The sequence below is a fragment of the Ambystoma mexicanum genome, chromosome 2q, assembly GCF_040938575.1.
Source record: "Ambystoma mexicanum isolate Mex_15411 chromosome 2q, UKY_AmexF1_1, whole genome shotgun sequence".
Lineage (NCBI taxonomy): Eukaryota > Metazoa > Chordata > Amphibia > Caudata > Ambystomatidae > Ambystoma > Ambystoma mexicanum.
In genome coordinates this window covers 690,508,253-690,529,226 of record NC_090924.1, presented here as the reverse complement: position 1 = coordinate 690,529,226, position 20,974 = coordinate 690,508,253, and the positions used below count along the sequence as shown (strand labels likewise).

At 46.9% G+C, this 20,974-nt stretch overlaps 1 protein-coding gene across 3 annotated transcripts in view; it reads left to right on the top strand.

Annotated features, from left to right (window-relative positions):
- CDIP1 (cell death inducing p53 target 1) overlaps positions 1-20,974 on the top strand; it is a 421,024-nt gene that overhangs the window by 188,791 nt on the left and 211,259 nt on the right. For all 3 annotated transcript variants that reach the window (XM_069647904.1, XM_069647903.1, XM_069647905.1), the window contains one exon: positions 17,326-17,424. The gene's annotated coding sequence lies outside the window, so the exon portion shown is untranslated. The remainder of the gene's footprint in view (positions 1-17,325; positions 17,425-20,974) is intronic.

Genomic DNA, 20,974 nt, shown 5'->3' with positions numbered 1-20,974 from the left:
TAAGTTACCCGATGCTGGTAACTCATACACTCCGTTTGAGAAGCAGTTTCTAGCATGTTATTGGGCCCTTGTTGATACCGAGCAGATGACGGTGGGCCATGATGTATTGATGAGGCCAGAAATACCAATTATGCAATGGGTACTGAGCTCTCCTAAAACACATAGAATAGGACATGCTCAAGAAGCCAGCATAATTAAATGGAAATGGTACATTCAAGACAGAGCCAAATCAGGGAAGGGTGGAGTTGCGAAATTACATGAGCAAGTAGCCAACATACCGCCCTCAGATTACGTACCACCGGAAGCGCCTGAAAAACGTGAGTCTCCTGTGAAATGGGGAGTACCGTACAGCGATTTGACCACGGAGCAGACAGAGCATGCCTGGTTCACGGATGGCTCAGCCCGATATGTGGGAACTGAGCGATAGTGGAAAGCAGTGTCGTACAATCCCAAGACTAAAAAGATTTTGACAACGTCAGGGAAAGGGAAGAGCAGTCAGTTTGCAGAGCTTTACGCAGTTTACCAGGCATTGAAACAAGAGACCCCTGGTCGATGTCATGTGTTCACGGATTCATGGTCCGTGGCGAATGGGTTGGCGGTGTGGTTGACAACCTGGCAAAAGAATGGGTGGAAGATTCATTCAAAAGAGTTGTGGGGAAAGGAACTGTGGCAAGATATTGCAGAAATGTTATCACAAAGTGAAGTCACTGTGGATCATGTGGACGCGCATTGTGCCACAGACTCATTAGAACGTTGGATTAATTCTGTTGCAGATGAACACACCAAGATTTCATCTGTGGATGCCGAGGCTCAGGAAGACGATTTGGAGGGTTTGGCCAAGTGTGCTCACCAGAAATGTGGGCACCATGGAGAAAAGGCTACTATCAGGTGGGCACAAGCTTGAGGAATCAGTATTCCTGTAGAGGTAGTGAAAACAATAATTTTGCAATGTCCAGTGTACCAACATTGCGAAGAGGAAAACTACCAGGTCAAATTTGGCAGATTGATTATATCGGTCCCCTGCCAATCAGTAAAGGTTATCAGTATGAATGCACTATTGTGGATACATACTCGGGATATATGATGGTTTTTCCGTGCAAGCGGGTCACACAACTGAACACCATTAGGTTGTTTAGATCAGATCATATTGCACTACGGAGTGCCTTTGCAGATTCAAAGTGACAATGGGTCACACTTCAAAGGCATATTAATACAGGAATATTGTCAGGAAAAGAGCATTGAGTGGCTCTACCATGTGCCTTATTACCCTGCCGCTTTAGGGCTGATTGAACGAATGAATGGGTTGTTGAAAGAACAGCTGCGCAAATCTGGAGATGGCAATTTGGCAGGGTGGCGTGATCGTGTTTGATGCGGTGCAAGTGCTAAACAATAGGCCTGTGAATGAGCATGAAACTCCTTTGATGCGGCTAATGACTCCTGCTTTACAGATTCAACCCAATTCAGTCAGAGAAATCCTATTCTACTGGGAAATTACCCCGGGTTCTTTAGCTCCCTATCGGTCGACTCAAGAGTCAGCAGGGGTAGACTTGCATTCCCATGAGGAAATCAGATTAGACCCAAGAGGGATTGTTGTAATTGAAACAGGGATTGGAGTACAAATTCCCCCAGAGCATATGGGATGGATTGCCCCTATATCTGGCCTAGCATTGAAGGGAGTTCAAGTGTTGGGGGGGTAATTGATGCCGATTACCAAGGCGAGATAAAAGTCATCCTGATGAATAGTGGGGACCAATTGTTACCGATCCACAAGGGTGATCGGGTGGCCCAATTGATTATCATTCCCGTTAGGTTGTCCATGATTAAGAAGGGGGAACCTCCTACAGTGTTAACTACCCGTGGGGATCGTGGTTTTGGCTCTTCAGACAATATGATACCGGGTGCGAAGGTGTGGGTGGAAAGGCCAGTGGCCCACCAGTGCCCGCAGATGTCATTGCATCAGGCAAAGGCCAAGTAGTTTTAGTAATGGAGCCCGGTAGAAAGAAATGGCAATATGTGCCTGCAGACAAATGTTACCTGAGAGAGTGATGTACAACACTGATATCTCTTTTCTGGGTTTGCCTTGTAGATCCTGTGTCTGGCTGGTGTAATTGTGGGACTAAATGGACTCCGTTTGGGAGAGTTAAACGGCATGCTGCTACCAACGAAAAATGTCACATCTGTGCCAGCGATCAAGGGGAAACTGATAATGATGAGTAATGATGTCCAAAAGCAGCCTTATGCCGATAAGACAGCCAGACCGAAGACATGGATTCGTGAAATGCGGCAAACACGTCAGGCGCAAATGAAAACAACATTGATGCCAGTCATGCGAGAGGCATCTTCAGGACGGCGAAAACATTCTCCCATAATCACCCAAACGGAGAATATGTGGATATACCTGACACAACAGGTGCTCAACATTACGCACTTTTGCCTTACTGACGTGCCCAATGCTGAAGCCTTATTGACTATGTGCTTAGTAGCAGTGCCGACGCCAGTTCCGGTTCTAAAGCATATTTTCGGCGTCGCGCACAATGATTCTTTGGTTCAAGATTCCGATATCAGGCAATCTTTTTCCGTCTGAGTACTGCAGGTTTTGCCAGGAAACAGATCGCAAATGGAGAAATTTGACACGTATTCTAACCTATAATATAACCCAAGGCTATGTGTGCTACCTTATGACCTGCAATGCAAAAGAAATTGGCAAATGCCAACAGCGCAATTTAACCAAACAGCAAAATCACACGGTGTTCGAGCAACAATTGTGTTCGCGAGTTCCACACATGTACCAGCGTGAATAACACTATGTCTTGTAATCATACAGTGGTAGCTGCCAGTCATCTGAATCATGTGAAACTTCCAACAGGATGGCTCTTTTCATGTGGCAACATCACATACACTTTCCAGCTAACATTTCCGGTGGTCCATGTGCCTTAACCCGATTAAGACTAATGATCCCTTTATACCCAGCGATATCTCAAGGCAAAAGGTCAACTTTTGAGTCTGTGGGTCTATCCCCCGATTGTGATTCACATGTGCATTTGCTATCAGAAGCTGAGGTTCTAGCATTAACCCTTTCATTAGTGGGAGTTTGGAGTTTAGCTGCTGGGGGTTACAAATCTTTGATCAAATTAGCATGTTTAGTAGTCAAAGGACTTAATCATACTTCTCAAGCATTAGAAGAGTTACTCCTTGATGGCAAAGTTATTAGAAAAGCAACTTTGCAAAACAGAGCTGCTGTTGATTATCTATTGCTAAAGCATAATTTAGGTTGTAACGCAGTTGAAGGTATGTGTTGTTTCAATCTAGGTGACCATTCATGATCCAGTCATATTCGAGGTTTGAGGGATCTCATTTCTCAAGTGTCCCAAGATCATACTGGGAATTGGTGGGATTGGTTATTTTCATGGATTCCTGATGTTGGGGGTACACTGCGTTATGCTTTTGCTTGTATTTGCATTATATTAGCTATCATAATAGCTTGTTGTTGTTGTATTCAGTGCATTCCCAACTTAGTTTTAATATTTCGTCAGTTTCAGAGACCAGCTCCTCTGCCACTGGGCTATGGAAGATAAATATCCAAGGGTGGAATTGTTATGCTTGAGATAAAGTGCGCAGTGTATTCTGGGAGAACTCAGAGCCATGATGGATATCTACTTCATGCCGCAGTGAAAAGCTGTACTCATTTTGCTGAGAGCTAGATTCACGATGCTGAAGAAAGCATGCTTTCCAAACCTGGCATGCAGTCAAGGACATTTCTGCTGGGAAAGCTAGCTTTGTTATGTCTTGTTATGAGTTACGGGACTGTTTTCCGTGGTGCTTGTTTTTAGAGGAGGGAAGTACTTTGCTCCTTGAGGTTACTGTCGGTTGACCCAGCTGGCAACCAACGGCTGCTCATCTATGCGCAAGTGCATTGCCAGAAGGTTCGAGAATTTGCCACCCCTTTTTGAGGAGTGCATATATGCGGAACCCCTTAGCGGTCAGGTGAGACCTCAGCCGGAGGGAGGACGCTTTCGTCCAACATACCTGTGGGCTGTTGTGCTCTCGGCCTGGATGTCATTGTGGTCTTCCAGCTGCTTCTGGCGAGATGAGTGATCCAGTTACGCCCACTGTGATGTATTTTCTTTTGAACTCTGTTTCTTCTGTGATTTATTTCTATGTTATCACTTGTTGCTTCCAAGCTTTGAATAAATAGCTGTATAAGTGCTCATTATTTTCTAAGAGTGTGTGTGGTTGCAAGTTATTGCGTCTACCTGCGTTTAAAGTATTGGCTCCGTAATTGCACTGGTGATTATTGACTGTCCGTGCACTCTGGGCGAGCAATACAGCATCACCAGACAGCAGGGCCTTTACAAAGTTCCTTAGCAATAAAGTGGTACTAATGGCTCATGTGCGGTTTCTGTGTGAGCTGCTCTGGCTTCTCTGGCATAGCCTCTGCTGTGACGGGTCTTCAGATGCAGTGTCCCCTGTGGTTCTCAGGGACACTGAGAAAATGGTCTTTTCTTTGGTGATTTCTCTGTCTTTGCTCCTATGCAAGGAGGCTTTAAGGAACCCAACTCCATCCACGGAGAGTTCTTTCCCTCCCTACATATTTACAATTCTAGGTTTACTGGATACATCTGTATCCTGGGGTATTCTCCATTTCTGCAGCATGCCTCAGGGTTCCATGCTTCTGGTAGAATTGCTTCTGTGTCAGATGCTGAGATCTCCACAATTCTAGAATTGATCCATACTGTCCCTGGGCTCCTAATCTGCATTAGTCCTCCCAACTCTTGCCTCACCCTTGCTAACCCATGCTATAATCGCCCAATCCTGTGGAGGCTCCAAACATTCAGCTTAACCTTTGGAAGTACCCCTTTCATACATAGATGAAGTGTGAATTATACTTGGCAGGACATAGGCCCTTTCTGGGTTGGGCTTAAGCTAGCTTGTCAGTTCTGAGGGAGTGCTTGCTAGTTTAGCCAATACGCTTTATCTCGGACCCAATAACTGAATTGCACGTTTAGCACATTTTGTTAGGTTAACACGGATATGTCCATACCACGAGATGCAACTGCCACCCAGTTTGTATATGGATAGTGCATTGCCACCATATCTGGCAGAACATTGAAAATACCAATGGAGTTCTAACATCAAGCTTGATTATTAGCAATGAAATCTCACTGCTGCCAAGCTCAGCTTCGGGCAAAACGGTCTTCCCGATTGCTGCCACACTTTCTCTGGCAAGTCCTGTTCTGTCAGGGTTGCCAGTAGATATCTGTATAATACTAAAGCATCTCCATAATGCCAATGGTTTCTCAAAGGAAGTTTTCATGATAACATTTTAGGCTGCATGTAACCTTGTTTCTGGTACAGAGGCAGTTCAATCCTCGGCTGCTTGTGTCTTTGGACTGCGCATAGCAGAATGTTGTATGTATCCAGTGATCTGGATGTCGGTGGTTTAATTACTCATCTCGCGGCAGAATCCAGCCCAGGGTTAACCATTGACACCACTTTTTTATCTACAGGATATATGAGCAAAGTGGGCTTAAGCACAGTTTCTTGCAGAATTCACCTTCACTCTGTTTCTTCAAAAGAGAGTACACATTGCAGGTGGCATTCTATCAAAGCTGCATCGTCTTTGCAGTAATGCTCTGAATCAACCGGAGTGCAGAACCAGTCTGAAAGAAATGAGCAAATCTGCTGTATTGCATTGCAAACTGCAATGTAGTTGCAGTGTCAACTAATGTTGGGGAACCCCCATGCGTTATAGCATATAGCATTTTCGGAAGCATGTTTACTGTTGGGCCGTTGTCAGCAACGGTATGGAAGACACTCATAGGAAAATGGGATGTAGTAGTGCATGGGATTGGATAACCAAGCCCCACTTGCACAGAAGAAGCATGCTAACATCCAAGACACAAATGGTGGGTCAGTTTGCGATTTTGATTTGATCTCCAAGCCATCCGCGTTTTCAGCAATTGGCATTGGCATTTGATTTCCAATATTACAGTAATGATTTGTTGTGCAGAGGTAGAACTATTCTCATCTTCATGGGCTAGCAGAGATCATTCAAACTCGCTATGCAGACACCCTGAAAAAATGTGAACCTCTCTTCCGCCTTTCTCTTTTCCTCGTTTGCAGCAACTGCTTCTGAAGACCTGTCTGAACTGCAATGCCTCACTTAGGAACGTGGTGTACACACTCACTTTGGCCGCCAACTTGATTTGAATTAGGAGTTATTTGTCTCTTGATGTGAAATGTAAGTGGCAGATGCACAGAACGAGCCAAACGATAGGTGATTCTAGTATCTATGACTAGCCTGGCTTCATGTGACTATTAGCACCACCATTACGTCTTTGAGACTTGCGTTATTAGATGCTATCTAACATTTTAATCAATATGAACTAACCCAATTTGCAAGTCTTGTCTTTACTGTGTGTTTAATATTGTGACACAATTTGGGTTTGTGCCTCATTTCTTTGTGCTGGCACCACATGGACACGTTTTAAGCCGTGGCATCGGCTTTCTTGCTACAGCGGTCGGTCCAAATGTACCTATCCGAATGACTGCCAGACTGCAAACCGAGATGCAATGCGCATAGGGCAATGCAGGCAGTGTTTGGGAGTCGCATGACTAAACTCACTCTTCAGCTCCTTGTTAGGGAGAATTCTCAAGAATGGTTAATTTCCCTTAGCTACTGAGTCCCTCAGCAGGTTTGCTGTATTTCTATGATTTTTTTTTTCACCTGGTAAGAGTGTGAGCCTTTTTTTCCACTCTTACATGTGTTTTGCTGTGTGTGTTTAACATTTTCTTGTGTTCATAGAATGTGGAGCCTCACCTACTCCATAGGCATCAACTTTTTATTGTGTGTTACACAGCACCTTCAGTGCAGTGACACAGGGTTGTCTTTTAGACTTCCCAAGTCAGACTCCATTTTCTGGGACTGACTACTGTCTCCCAGAACATATAAAGTTGCCATTAAATTTATTAGTCTTTTAAAATCCACAGACCCAGCACACCCTATCTTAGAGTACTGGAAAGGGTTAATACTTATCCCTTTTTGTCTGTTTCTCTTGGAGCATTGTTTCGCTCCCTTTTCATCAAGACTTGACTGGTGGCAGTGGTAACTACCCTATTTTTCCTACCGCGATTATCTTAAATATCCTTGGTATTGTTTTAGGCTATCTTGGTAGCCTTGAACTTAAACCCGCTGGACCATATACGTTTTTATACGGTTCCGGCTGGGTTTATTTACCATTTCTTTTTGAAAATGTCTTTTATCGTGTTTTACTCCACACGCCAAACCAGGTTTGGTTCCTTTGTTCACCGTCTTTTCGCGGGCATCTCCATAGAAGTCCTCCTTGGTCGTCTGAAAGTCTGGGTAGGCAGGATGTGAGGGAGGGGTTTTAGGACCCCTGTCATTGGTTCCCTTGGCAACCCAAGTCGCACTCCTGTTTGATTGGCTAGGTGACTGTCCTGGCGGGACAGCCACCCTGCTGTGTGATTGACAGCCAGGCTGTGTGAATGGGGAAACTGCATAAAAAGCAGATCTCTGGGATTGGAAAGGCAGAGTTGCCACTGGAACGAAAGCACAGACCAGGAGCTGATAGAAGAGGACAACTACAACGACTGAACCACCCGGTGAAGCCCTGCTGCAGTTCCGAATCTTCAAACTCCAACGACAGAGAAGATCTACCAGGAATCTTCTTCCCCTGAGCTGGTGGGACCAACCAGTTCACCCAAACTGCAAGCCAGGACTCCCTCCTCTGGTCGAATTTGCTGTACAGAGCTGCAGTGAACCGGATAGCCAGGAAGGTCGGACCCTGCTTGGGTTTTAAGGAGCACATCTGTTATTTGTTGCTTTGCTCTGCTCCTGGTTTCTTCCCTGGGCAGTGCAGGACCCTCCAGTCTTCCTACTTCATGTCAGTCTGACAGTCGCTTCAGGAACTGTGAGCCTGCAGGAACTGCCAGGAACGTCCGCCTCAGCTACAGCTTCTCCATTTAAAAGTACTGTGCAAATCCGGTTGTTCGTTTCGTCCAGCCGTGGTGAAGGTGTGTTTAACCTTTTGCCAATCCGAGAGCTTGTCCTTCTCTACTCTTTAAACTAACTTTTCTGCCGACCAACTTCGTCTGGCACTCTTGGCAAAGACTTAACCACGAACTACCCTGAACTGTGTGATCTTGAGCAAAAGACTTTTGTCCTGTTGACTTTGGCCCTAAACCTTTTTGATTTGATTCCATCACTATAGTTCCTCTTTCTAGATTGCCCTGCTTACTTACCTGTTGGTGCTGCTCAATTTTTACCTAACTTTGTCTTCCCCTCCCTTTTTAAATTACTGGAGTGCCATTTTGCTCATACTTCATTTTGAGTTTAACTTGTCCAGAATCTATTGGGAGTGGTGTGGTGTATTAAGAGTGTGATTTTTCAGCTGCTTTACTTTAGTGAGATGTTATAAAACGGATGTGTAAATAAATGTATATTCTTTTACTCAGAAACCTTGAGTCAGTGTTTGTTTGAATCATAGTAATTGCTGTCCTTTGTGTAACTATTGATACTGCTCACTTGCTCTTGAGATAAATCTGGCTGCTCAGCCATTGCTACTACTTTACTGTGTAGTACAGGCTTGTACCAAAGGTGAATTTGTGCTGTCACTTGTCTTAATTGTGTGTGGTGTTCCCAAAGGGTACTGCATATAATTCCGCCTAACACTCCTGAGGTAGTCCTGACTCTGGATGTCTCAGGCATCCAAAAGAGTTGGTAAACGATGAGGGTTTACTGGAATAAGTGTAGTAAAGTTACGGTGCTAGGTGAGTAATGTATCCTTATTAAAATAGATAGAATTCGAGAGAACAGTAATAATTTCACTTCATTGCACATCACTAAACCCATGTTTAGAATGAAAAACAAAACTCCTAGACAGACCTAGGGAAGTGGAAGTGTGTCATCCATGTTTAAAATGTTTTGACAGTTTATTATGGGAAGAAACCCCAGAAGAGATTAATGTGTTTAGTCCTCCAAAAAGGAACCTCAGAGAGGATGATGATGGCACTATATAAATATTTAAAGAGCAGAAATCCGCAGGCAGGGAATTACTTATTTAAGGTAACAGATACTAATACAGGTGTAAATGGTTGAAAGCTAGAAGAGAAAATTAATAATTCATGTTGTATTGCAAAAACCTTTTCAACCATTGGAGCAGTGATTCATTCCCCCCCCCCTGCTCATCTGTGCTGCTCATTGATGGGTTCTGATTGCACGGTTTCATATGCTGTTTTATTATGAATGTAAAATGGGTATGACATTCTGTTACCCTCTGGCCAGGTTGTCACTCTAGAACATTTCAAACTAAATAATCCAATTGAATAGGAATTGGACTACTGGTTAGACTGGGCTCCTTGTTATGGTATGGGATGGTATTGTCTATTTATAAAGAACCTAGACACAGGCAAGTGTTTCAAAGCGCCCAAGGAGGGTCGATTCTGCAGATTATACCAGTGCAATTGAGTGTGGAGACAAGGGAGGACAGACAGACATCTTCGGCACAGAGTTTACGGAACATATAAGTAAACTGACGATAACTGGGAGAAGGAGGTCCAAGTGCACCCGGTCGATGGCGACTGGGGTAAGTGCTGAGAGAGCCACTCTCTAGGATTAGTTCCCAATGCATTGATTGTGGGTGGGGGTGTAGGGACCTGGGGCAAGTGCGAAAGAGGACTGGTGGGGTGCCGGGGACCTGTGAGACTCTGAGGTACACCGGCGGCCAGTCAGAAAGCTGTGATGGATGAGGAGGGAGCGAGGGAAAGAGAAGAGGGCTGGGTTAGCGGATAGAGGGAGATAGAAGGAACAGGCAAAGAGGAATGTCTTGAGGGGTTTCCGGATCTTAAGAAGATCAGGCTCAAAACGGATAGCTAGTCCAGAGGGAGGCACCTGCTGAGGTTAAGGATCTCCCTCCAAATTTCTGCTTGGTAACCGGCTCACTCCCAGATGGTTGGAGGTAGATGAGCAGAGGGCTCGGGATGGACAGCATTTAGATAGCCAGTGTTTCAGGTAGGTAGGTCCCATGCCCCAGAAGGCCTTGTGAACAATACAGAGGGTCTTGAACTCGATCCTTGCAGTCACGGGTATCCACCAGCACCAGAGAGATGTTGTCCCTGGGCTTGAGGCCAAGGATAAGTCTTGCAGGTCTGTTCGGGATGAGCTGCAGAGGAAAGACGCAGGGCTGAAGAAGGGAGGTTGAGGACGAGGCTGTTGCAATAGTCTAGTCTAGCCTAGAGAGAACCAGGGCTCTGAAGCCGCTGGGGGAAGGTGAGAAAAGGAAGGGTACCTCTGAGGAGGTGTAGCTGCTAGTTAGACTTTTTAGAGATATCTGAACTGTGAGCAGAGAAGGAGAGAGTGGAGTCAAAAATGACCCTAAGGTTTCTTGCCTTGCAGGTGAGTGCAGGCGCAGGGCCGAGGGAGGCCGGCCAGAGTGAAAGTGGGAAAGCGGGAGCAGCGGTCCCAATGCAAACAATCTGTCTTACTGGTGTTGAGGCAGAGGATATTTGCAGACAATCAGATATGAGGGAGGAGGAGACGGCTGAGGGTAGCCTGAAAGATAGTTGTGCATCATCCGCGTAACACTGGAAGTTAGAGGTGAAGTGGCAATTGCATGTGCCAGGGCAGCCTTGTAGACGTTGAAGAACCAGGGGCTAGGTTAGATCCCTTGAGAACCCCACAGGTTGAGAGAGCAATAGTCGAGAGAAAGGCTCCAAGTTCCACCTGGGATGGGCAGTCTGAGAGAAAGGTGGTTAACCACGCCAGAGCCTGACCAGTGATTCCCAGGGTATCACTGAGCCGTGCGATCAGGATATTGTGGTTGACCGTGTGGAAGGCAGAGGAGAGGTCAAGGAAAATGAGGAGAGAAGGTGTCTTAGTGTCAAGATGTAATAGCAGGTTTTCACAGGTGTTCAGAAGAGCAGTTTCTGTGCCTCTGGACGCTCTAAAGCCAGACTGATAGTCATGGAAGCAACCAATAGATTCAGTGTGAAGGGTCAACTGTGAGATAGCCAACTTCTCAAGGAGTTTGCCCAGGAAAGGAGTGATGTAGATAGGGCGGTTGTTTTCCGGAATGGATGGGTCGGCAGAGGGTTTTTTGAGCAGACGGTGCACAACGGAGTGCTTAAGACCAGTTGGAAAAACTCCAGTGGAAAAGGAGAGATCGAGGTCAGCCAAGGCTGGGGTTAGGGAGTCAATATTGTCTTTGTTGGTTTTAGTGGGGTGAGGGTCCACCTGTTTGGATGAAGCCTTCATGGATCAGACTTGTCTGGAGACCTCATCAGGTGGGAGGGGTGAAAGAGAAGAGAGGGTAAGTGAAGGGGGGCGGGCAAGGGAGGCTCCGGTGTTGGTGTATGCTGTGGTGTGGTGGCGAGGCTGGAAAGGATGTCTTGTGTTTTGGTGATGAAGTGTGCAGCCAGGGCCGAGCAAAGGTCCTGGGTGGGTGCGACGGAAGAAGAGACTGCTGCAGGATTGGCCAGTTCCTTGCAGACTTTGAAAAGTTTGGCCTTGTTGTTCGGTGCTGCGTAGATGCGGGCTTCAATAAAGACTCTTTTTCTTGGAGCGGATGCAAAGTCGATATTGCCTTTGAAGGAGGCAGCAGGCCAGTTTGTCAGATTGATCACCCGACGCATTTCATTTCCGCTAAACTGCCTTACACTTACCTTTAAGGGCATCTAGGTCAGAGTCATACTAAGAGTTTCACTTTTTGGAAGGCTTCAGTCGGACCCTCATGGCAGGGACAAGAGTGTCAGGAGTGTTGGAGATAGAGAGATTGAGGTTAGCGAGGGCTGTGTCAGGGTGGGAGTCAGCCGAAGGAATGGGTGGAGGGGAGTAGGTGGGGGCAAAACCAATAGTCTCCCCCAAACCTCAAGATTTCCTTTTAAACAATTTATTGAACTGGTGTATTCTTCAGCACACAATTCATAAAAATTGGCTGAAAGAAGATGCACAAGTAATCTGTTCTGTAGGGATCACATGAACACTCTGGTAAATGCTAGGTCACCAAGAGTGCAAATGAGCATGTTGACACAAGACTATGTATCCTGTCGCATTATTTACCAGCACTGCATTGTAAAACCTATCTTCATCTGGCCCATCAAAATATACTGATATTCGTAATACGCGTTTTTAAATTTTCATTTGAAAGTCAGCATTTCCTTTGTGGACTTTTGGTCGATCAATTGTATATATGTATGTGTATGTAGGGGGATGCAGGAGGCTGTTGGGAGAGGGAGGTACGGTGTGTGGCATAGGGTGAATCCCCATAAAGAATTAAAAACGGGTTAAATTCAGGTTGACCAAAAGTGTACGTACCAATTGCAGACTTTCAAATGAAGGTGTTCAAAACACATAGAACCATCGCTATTGTCCTCTAAAGCATACGTTCATGCTGCCTGCACCCACTATATGCCATTATAGCCACTGTGAAAACAAGGTCATCCTGCCTATGTCAAAGAAATGCTACCATGCTATTGTAAAACATATCTTCTTGCTGACTATGCCTAATACATACCAATATGGCCACTGTATTAACATGTGTATGTTGTCTATGGTCATATGCCAGCATTCAATTAGGAAACACATTATCATGCCTTCTGTGCCCAGTATATGCTAGTAATACCACTCTGGAAAAAAGTATTGCTGCCTATGTGTAACATATGCCTGCACACCTCTGTAAAAACATATATTCATACTGACTGTGCCCAGTATATGTCATCACCCAGGGATCGAAGTAAGATTGCATTAGGAGGAGCTGAAAGTAGCTCCTGGGTATCCAGCATTAACCAGTGACCAGGCGCTACCAATGGCAAATGAGGGGCTAGTACATAGCGTTCCACAATTCTAACTTCCACATAAAATGCAAACCTATTATTTATTTCATTATTTATTACCTTATACTTTAAATGTCATATAGATGTGTCCTAATGTTTATTTATAGATTGTCCAAAATGCACAGAGTTAAATTTGCATAGATGTTTTTTCAATATCAGTTGGCCTGTGGAGCCCAAAGTAGCTCCTGGTAGCTGTTGAGTTATAAGGCTCTTTTATTTATGTATTTATTTATTGAACATTTGTATGGTGCCTATACAGCAAAATGTGTTTCCAGGCCATACAAGACAAAAAGGGGCCGGGCGGGAGAAAACAACAATAACAGTCCTAGTAGGCCTTGAAGTGCAGGGAGAGGGTACAGATCAGGCGGAATGGATGGAATAGGGTGAGGGGGGAGGGGGCCCTCAGAGCTGGGCAGCAAGGGTGGGGGTCAACTAGTGTGAGATGGGGTTGAACCAGACTCAGTAGGCTAGTCTGGGAAGGCTGCTCAAGGGCAAGTGCTGGAAAAAGGGGCGGGGGTGAAGACTGGTCGAAGGAGGGCCTGACCCCAGTAAGACTCGTAAGGGACGCAGGAAACCAGTCACAGCGGCAGATGGAGACTAGTAAGGGAGGGGGAGATGGAAGGAAGAGACAAGGAAGGTCTTGAGAAGCTTCCAGAACTGTAGGAGATCCGGCTCAAGTCAGAGGGGGGCAGGGAGGCCGTTCCAGAGGGAGGTTCCTGCCGAAGAAAAAGATCTACCCCCCACTTTCTGCTTGGTGAAACATCTGGTCTGCAGAGAGTTGGAGCTAGAGGACCGAAGGTCTATAGCAGGGAGGTATTTAGGGAGAGAGAGTTGGATGTAGCGAGGTGCCAGGCCCTAGAAAGCCTTGTGGATGATGCAGATGGTCTTGAATTTGATCCTTGCCACCGCTGGGAGGCAATGGAGAGATTTTAAGGATGGAGAGGTGCGGTCCCTGTGTTTGAGGCCAAGGATACGTCTTGTCCTATTCTGGATTAGTTGAAGAGGGCGAAGGGAGGAAAGGGGCAGATTAGGGAAGAGAATGTTGCAATAATCCAGCCACGAGAGAACCAGAGCTCTGGAGACATTGAGTTTCTGGGGTAAGGTGAGGAAAGGGAGAATGCCCCTGAGGAGGTGATGCTGAAAGTGATCCTTCTTGGGAAGGTCAGCCATATGAGGTGAGAAGGAGAGAGCAGAGTCAAAGATGACGCCCAGGTTTTTAGCCTCACACAAGCGTGAGGGGAGTGGGCTCAAGGAGGGCGGCCAGAGAGTAGGAGGAAAGGAGGGGGCAGAACTCTCAATGAGAAGAATCTCAGTTTTACTGACGTTGAGGCAGAGAGAGTTAGTCACACACTATGCCTGAAGAGCCTTCAGACAGTCGGAAATGAGAGAGGAAGGAGGGGAGGAAGAGGAGGAAAGCTTGAAGGAGAGCTGACGTTGAGGCAGAGAGAGTTAGTAGCACACTATGCCTGAATAGCGTTCAGACAGTCGGGAATGAGAGAGGAAAGAGGGGAGGAAGAGGAGGAAAGCTTGAAGGAGAGCTGTGTGTCGTCAGCATAAAACTTGAAATGTTGAGAGAAGGTGGAGATCAAGTGGGGCAAGGTAAATGTTGAAAAGCCACGGCGAGGGGATAGAGACCTGAAGGACACTGCAAGTAGAGAGTGAGGTAGAAGAGAGTAAAGGGCCCGTTTGCATTTGCCACAGACGATTTGAAAGGAAAGATGTCAGCCAACCCAGTGCCCGGTCTGTGATGCCCACGGTATCTCAGAGTCGATTTATGAGGATGGAATGATTGACTGTGTCAAAGGCAGAGGACAGATCAAGGAGGATGAGATCGGAAAGGAGAGTTGGAATCGAGGTTTGAGAGCAAGTATTCACGGGTGTTCAGGAGAGCAGTTTCTGTGCCTCTAGCAGTTCTGAAACCAGACTGGTGGTAGTGGAGACAGCCAACAGATTCAGTGTGATGGATTAGTTGGGAGATCACCAGCTTCTCCAAGAGTTTGCCCAAGAAGGGGGTAGTGGAGATAAGGCTGTAGTTAGCCGGGCAGGAGGGGGTGCACAAGGGAGTGTTTGAGAGGTCAAGGGAAGGAGCCAGTGGCAAAAGGGTGGTTACAGCACTCAGCCAAGGAGGGAGCAAGAGAGGCAATGTTGTCCTTGATGGGTCTAGAGGAGCAGGGAAGCACCTGTTTGGAGGAGACTTTCATAGAGTAAACTGTCTTGGTGACCTCATCTGGTGCTATGGGCGAGGAGGAGGAGAGTCGGAGAGAAGGAGAGAGGAGGGCCAAGGGAGGCCTCTGTGCAAGCAGAGGAGGGGAGGGGAGAAGAGGACAGAGAGGACCGGATGGCCTGAGTTTTGGTTGTGAAAAGGGAGGCCAATGCTGGGCAGAGAGCCTGGGAAGGAAAAGGGGAGGTGGAGACTGCAGTAGGATTGGCAAGTTCCTTACAGATTTTGAAAAGTTCAGCCATGATGTTTGTGGCCCCAGAGATGTAGGCTTGAATATGGGCCTGTTTCTTGGAGCGGATGGAGACTCTATATTGCCTTTGGAAAAGGCAACATGCCAGTTTGTCAGAGAATATGCTAGAAGCCAGTCATTTCCAATCCGTGACTATTCACTTGCGTTTCAGCAAGGCTAGGTCAGAGTCATACGAACTATTGCACTTTGGAAACAGGCTTCAGGCAGATCCTCATGGCCAGGGCAAGGGTGTCAAGGGTGTTGGAGAAAGAGAGGTGAGGGTTAGCAAGGGTTGAGTCAATGTGAGAATCCATAGCATTATACTACAAGCAGGAGCTAAATAGCTCCCAGTTCTCCTCAATGTAGAACTGTGTGTCACACTTCTGTAAGAACACGTGTTTATGCTGGATGTGCCCATTGTATGCCTGCATTGCCTTGTAAAGCATGTTGTTGTGTGGCTAGTGCCAATATTTGTCAGCATTGTCCCTCCAAAACAGTTGACTTGCATCCAGTGTCCAATTTATACTAGCACTGTCCTTTAAAACACATTGGGGGTCATGTTATACAGTGAATGGAGGTGTAAAAGCAAGGTGTATTGATTTCACGTTTCAATTTTAAGACTGTGCCCCATTTTGCTGCTCACTTAAGCCATAAGAGGGGAGCAAAGTGGATTGTGCATCACTGATTAGCTTCCCTCCTCCGTCTTGAAAGAGAACACTGTTTTATGCCTGCTTCAGATTTTCATGCAGGTGTAAAACTGATGGATTACAGTGGAATATGCCTTGCAATTGCACCTGCTTGATGGCAGACGGATTCCATTGCAATCCATTATAAAATGCTACCTGCAAAATGTAATTTGGAGACTGTTGTATTTCTCTCAAAGCTGAGAGTAAACATAGGCTATTTTGCCTCCTTGCACACCTCACTTTTCCCCCTCTGCTTTGAACATGACAACATTTGCATGCAGGGGCACAACAGCACGTAAGTGCAAACCTTGTTGCTCCCCTGCCTGCAATTAACATTTATTTGTAAAATAACCTCCATTGTCATGCAGCCAGTGCCCAATACATGTCAGCATTGCCCTGTAAAATATGTTGCTGTGCAGAGCTCCTTTAATAACAGCATTACCCTGTAAAACAGGTCCTGCAACCAGGGGCCAAAGTATTCCTTCATTGCACTGTAACACAAATCCTCACTGTGCATGCCCTTCTCTGCACTCCCTTAGACTTTGACAGCTCCTATAGTGGACCTTAGCCCTTAGCTGGGAAGACCTTTGCCAAAAGCTCTCAGAAAATCCTGAATCTGTGTGCCTTTTATCACTAGCTACCAGAGCAGGACCCACGCCTTTAAGATCCTCTCTGCTCCCAAAGTCTCACCTGAAACCGAAAGATGCCCTCTGTCACCAACCTCGCATCCAGATAAGAGACTGTTTTCTTTTCTGTTACTTACCCCCATACATAAACCAGTCTGAGCGCATAGTAGGCACTTTGCCACTATTTATTGGCAGTAAGCCACCATGATTCTCTCTGCCACCAGACCCCCAATGGGGACTTTAGCCCGCAGCATGCGACAGGTCACCGGCTCCCACAGAAAAACGAAATCCCAAGTGGTGTCTTCTTTCACAAGCCCACTCGCCGCTCACTTTGTGGTGGGCATGATTTTGTTTGTGTTGTCTAGGGTGGGGAGGATGGACATCCGGCATGGATTCTGTTTTGTAGGGACGCAGGATGTCAGGTATGGCTTTCATTTTGGCCCAGCGTTGGCTCCGAGATGCAAGCCCAGGCCCTTTTGCTCGTCTCTACCCATGAATGGCCGTGTCCAATGGCTTTGGCCACTTTTACTTGGACGGCCCAGCATGAACCGCATTAGAAGTGCTCTACGTACTATGATTGCAATTGTTTAACCAGGGGACACCCTATAGACTGGCAAGTCTCAAGCACCCTGCAGGCCTTATAATGTTTATTGCTGAAGTATGTTTTATCAAGATATTTTTTTCCATTGTTTAACTGTTCCATTTTTGCTTCAGTTTTAGGGTTGGCGAGCTGTAGAAGTTGGACGTTGGGAACTGGACCCTGTGTGCTTCTGGCTGATACCAGCTTTCATTGGGTTCTCTAAAACAGAAAAGGTAATTTCATCTAGAATGTAGTCATATAAGGACACAAATACAACACTCTTTTTAGCGGTTTGTTCCTGGGAGCAGGTAACTCCTACATGGTCCCCCTTGCTCCACACTTTTGAGTGTTCTTGATAACGGGTGTGGGACCGGAGCATTTAGGTTCCCTCAAATATGATTGCTCGCATACATGCAGCCACATCTCTCTTAGCCCCGCCATTACTTTTTTCTGCACCAGACGGTACAAATCTTGGATGCTGCGCGCTCTCTGCGCCTTTTTGTCTCCTTAGTTTTTTTATCTGAGTTTGTTATGCCTTCCTCCAGCCAGCAGTGGTGCTTCGGGATCCCTCACCTGCGCCGGGTAAAGCTGGTTTTGCTGCTTGCATGTGCTGCCAGTAGCAGCTACCTGCCGCAGATCCTTATTCACTCTGCCTTGGGTGATTGGGCCCGGAACATCAGTGGGTCTGCTGCTGGTGATATGACATTTTGTCAGTTCCCTCACCACCTTCAATGTTGGGAGATGTAAAGTACCTCCTAAACTTCTTTGTGAGTTCCTGGAGGTGAAGAAGCAGTAATAGATAAGTGAACTTCCTTCAATTAAGGCGCACTGGTCCGGGAACTCCTTCCTGTGAGTCTCTGCATCTGGGAGGGGTCTGAGTGATCATTTGCTTACTGGAGACTTTTCCGAGCTCCTCTACTCTGGGGTTTAGCCTCGACAGGTCCCCAAGGATTCCCCCAAGAGAGCTTAGGCTAAAACCAAATCCCCTGGGGGGTAATGGCAGATGTCAGTGCTAAAGGGGCTAAGTAAAATGACTCCTCCTAGGGGAGCGTGGTGGGCTAACATTTCATCAAGGTACAGGGTCCGAGTGAAATGCAAAAGGGGGCTAAGTCTGTGGGCTCCTCCAAGGATTTGCGCAGTTAAACTTTCTAACACGGCCAAGATTCCCCATAAGGTGCACAAGCATCCCTTAACAGTTACACAAGTGGCAGAAGGCAGGAAAGGTCACAATGGCTGCTGCTATGATTTGAAGCTCCTCTGGCGCAAGAGATGCCTAGGCCTTGGGGCCCTTCAACAGCTGCCCCCACTTTTTCGAGTTCAGATGTGTTTGCCCCAAGAGTGCATTGGTCGACTCTGACAAGGATGTCTCTTCCTCCGACTGTTGACTTCCCCTCTTCATCTTTGACTCTGGTGTTCTCTGACCCATGGCTGTCGGGCAGTAGAAGCCCCTCATTGCTTCTGGCTTGTCAGACCTCTTGCTCCAGACCAACCAAGCCTCCTCAACCCCACCCTGATCCTATGTCATCAGCAAGATGTTGCCACTGCAATGATCAACTACAGGTGTTTCCCCCAGCTATCTCACCACATTGCCTCCAGGGCCACCTCCTCCATCGCTGTCTGCACCAGCCCCTCCTTGGACGCCCCACTCTTGACTACAGGAACTTGTGGGACACAGGTGATGAGCAGTAAGAGGAACTTGCCCTCTTCAGCAAGGGCCTTTCACAAGCCGATCATGGGGTTGCTTGAGTTGTTAGAAATCCTCACCTGGGTAAGCCTTCCAGTTGAGACTTGACTCGACTGGTGTGCTATTAGCACACATGAGCAACCAGTCTAGTGTGAGCCTTTCCAAAAGGATGACATGGCGGAGGCTCTTCAGGTATGGCTCAAGCTTCAATCGGCCTCAGCTGAGGTATCGTGCATTGCATCTCGTCCTCAGCCTCCCTTTTCGGTAGTGGATGTGCCACTCTGCAATCCAGATCCATAACGAGTTTTTCGGCATCATTGATCCAAGGGAAGGAGGAGAAGCTTCTGGACGCCTGTTTCCAGAAGGTGTATCACCACCTCCCAGGGCCAAAAGTCTGGAATTGCTGGCCGCAGCCATTCAACGACTGTGGCAGGAGCTCTCTGACTTCGACAAGTTCATACCATCGGACACGCTTGTGGCCTTCAATGCTGGTCTTTCTGAGGTCAAGCAGGGTTGCCCAAGACGTTCTACAGTCTGCAGCGGACAACATGGATACTTCTGTCAGATGCATGATAATGGGGGGTCGATGTGAGAAGGTGTCCTAGGCATCCGAGACCTCCCGTTCAAGGGCTCTGAGCTTCATTTGTCAACTGAGCTTCTTCATTTGTCAGCGGATGAGGAGCCGCAAAAAGAATCCAGCACATAGACTGCCAAGTCCCTGGTAGGGCTGGCCAAACTGTCCCAGAGGCCTTTTACTTCTCACAAGGCCTTGGTGAGAAGGTCACACTGCTTCTGGTTTTTCGATCCAGATGTGCTGCTTGCTCCCCCTCCCTGCTGTTGGATTTTCAAGGACTTTTTGGAGAGGGAGGCCAGACAGGCTGCTTGGTCCACCTCCCAATCCAAGAAGATGCAACAGGGGGTTCTCCAAATGTCCTTCCCCCCCTTCTCCACAGATCACAAAATAAAGCAATAACAGGCTTGTTCTCTCTCATTCCACTTGGGTGTGAAGGAGGATCTCCTTCCACCAGGAGAGGTGAAAGAGAATCTCCTTGGATTGTTGAGCCCTATTGGCTGTCAGGTGGGGGTGCCGCCTCCTCTACTCCAGCTCAGGACGCACTCTTTAGCTTCCGAGGTCCGGAAGCTCTTGGACACCAGAGCAGTGGAGGATGTTCCCCTATCACAGAAGAGGACAGGATTTCTCTCCAGGCTGTTCAAGGTTCTGAAGAACATCCAGACGAGCCTGAGCACCATTCTGGACCTTTTCTTCAACACCTTGTTCCCCTTGGAACGGTTCAAGATGAGCTCACTGGAGCAGATCTAGTCTGCCCTATTTCCCATGCCCTGCACATTGGATCTGAAGGTTTCCTATTTGCATGTCCTGATTTGGGAACCACATTGGTATTTCCTACGCTTTCCTCTTGGAAGGCGTCCGTATTAGTACAGGGTGCAGCCCTTTTTGCTGAAAGTGGTGCCAAGAGCGTTCACCCAAATTATGCCTGTGGTGGCAGCCTCCCCCAGGCAGGGAGGCATCCACATATACCCATACCTCTTTGACTAGCTGTTTATGGCCCCCAGTCTATTGCAGGTCAAGGCATCCCTTTGTTTCCTTCTGGATCTTCTGTTTCTACTTGGCCTGTTGATGAACATGCTCTTGAGTAGGCTGCTGATCACGTGACCAGGCCCTGCCACTCAGTTGCTCCGCCCACCACTTATTTGATTTGTCCTCCTTGGGTCTCCTCATTACTTGCTGTTAGACAGAATCCTGTGCAGTGCCCTTAGGGACCACTACACACAAATAAGACTACAGGTGGCAATACAAGTTTTACCTTTGGTACAAGCCTGTACTACTATGTTGAAGTGGTAGCAGTAGCAGAGCAGCCAGGCTTATCACAAGAGTACATGAGGGTGTCCAGTCAATTCGTCGAAAAAAAACTGGTCGACTGCAATTTGGTCGACGCAATTTGGTCGAAAACCAAATGGTCGAATTTTTTTATTTATTTATTTATTTATTTTTCGGGTTTTCGTTTAGTTAAAAAAGGGGTTTTTAGAGAAAAAAAGGGGGTTAGGGGGGACCCCCCCCAAAAAATAAAAAAAAGGGT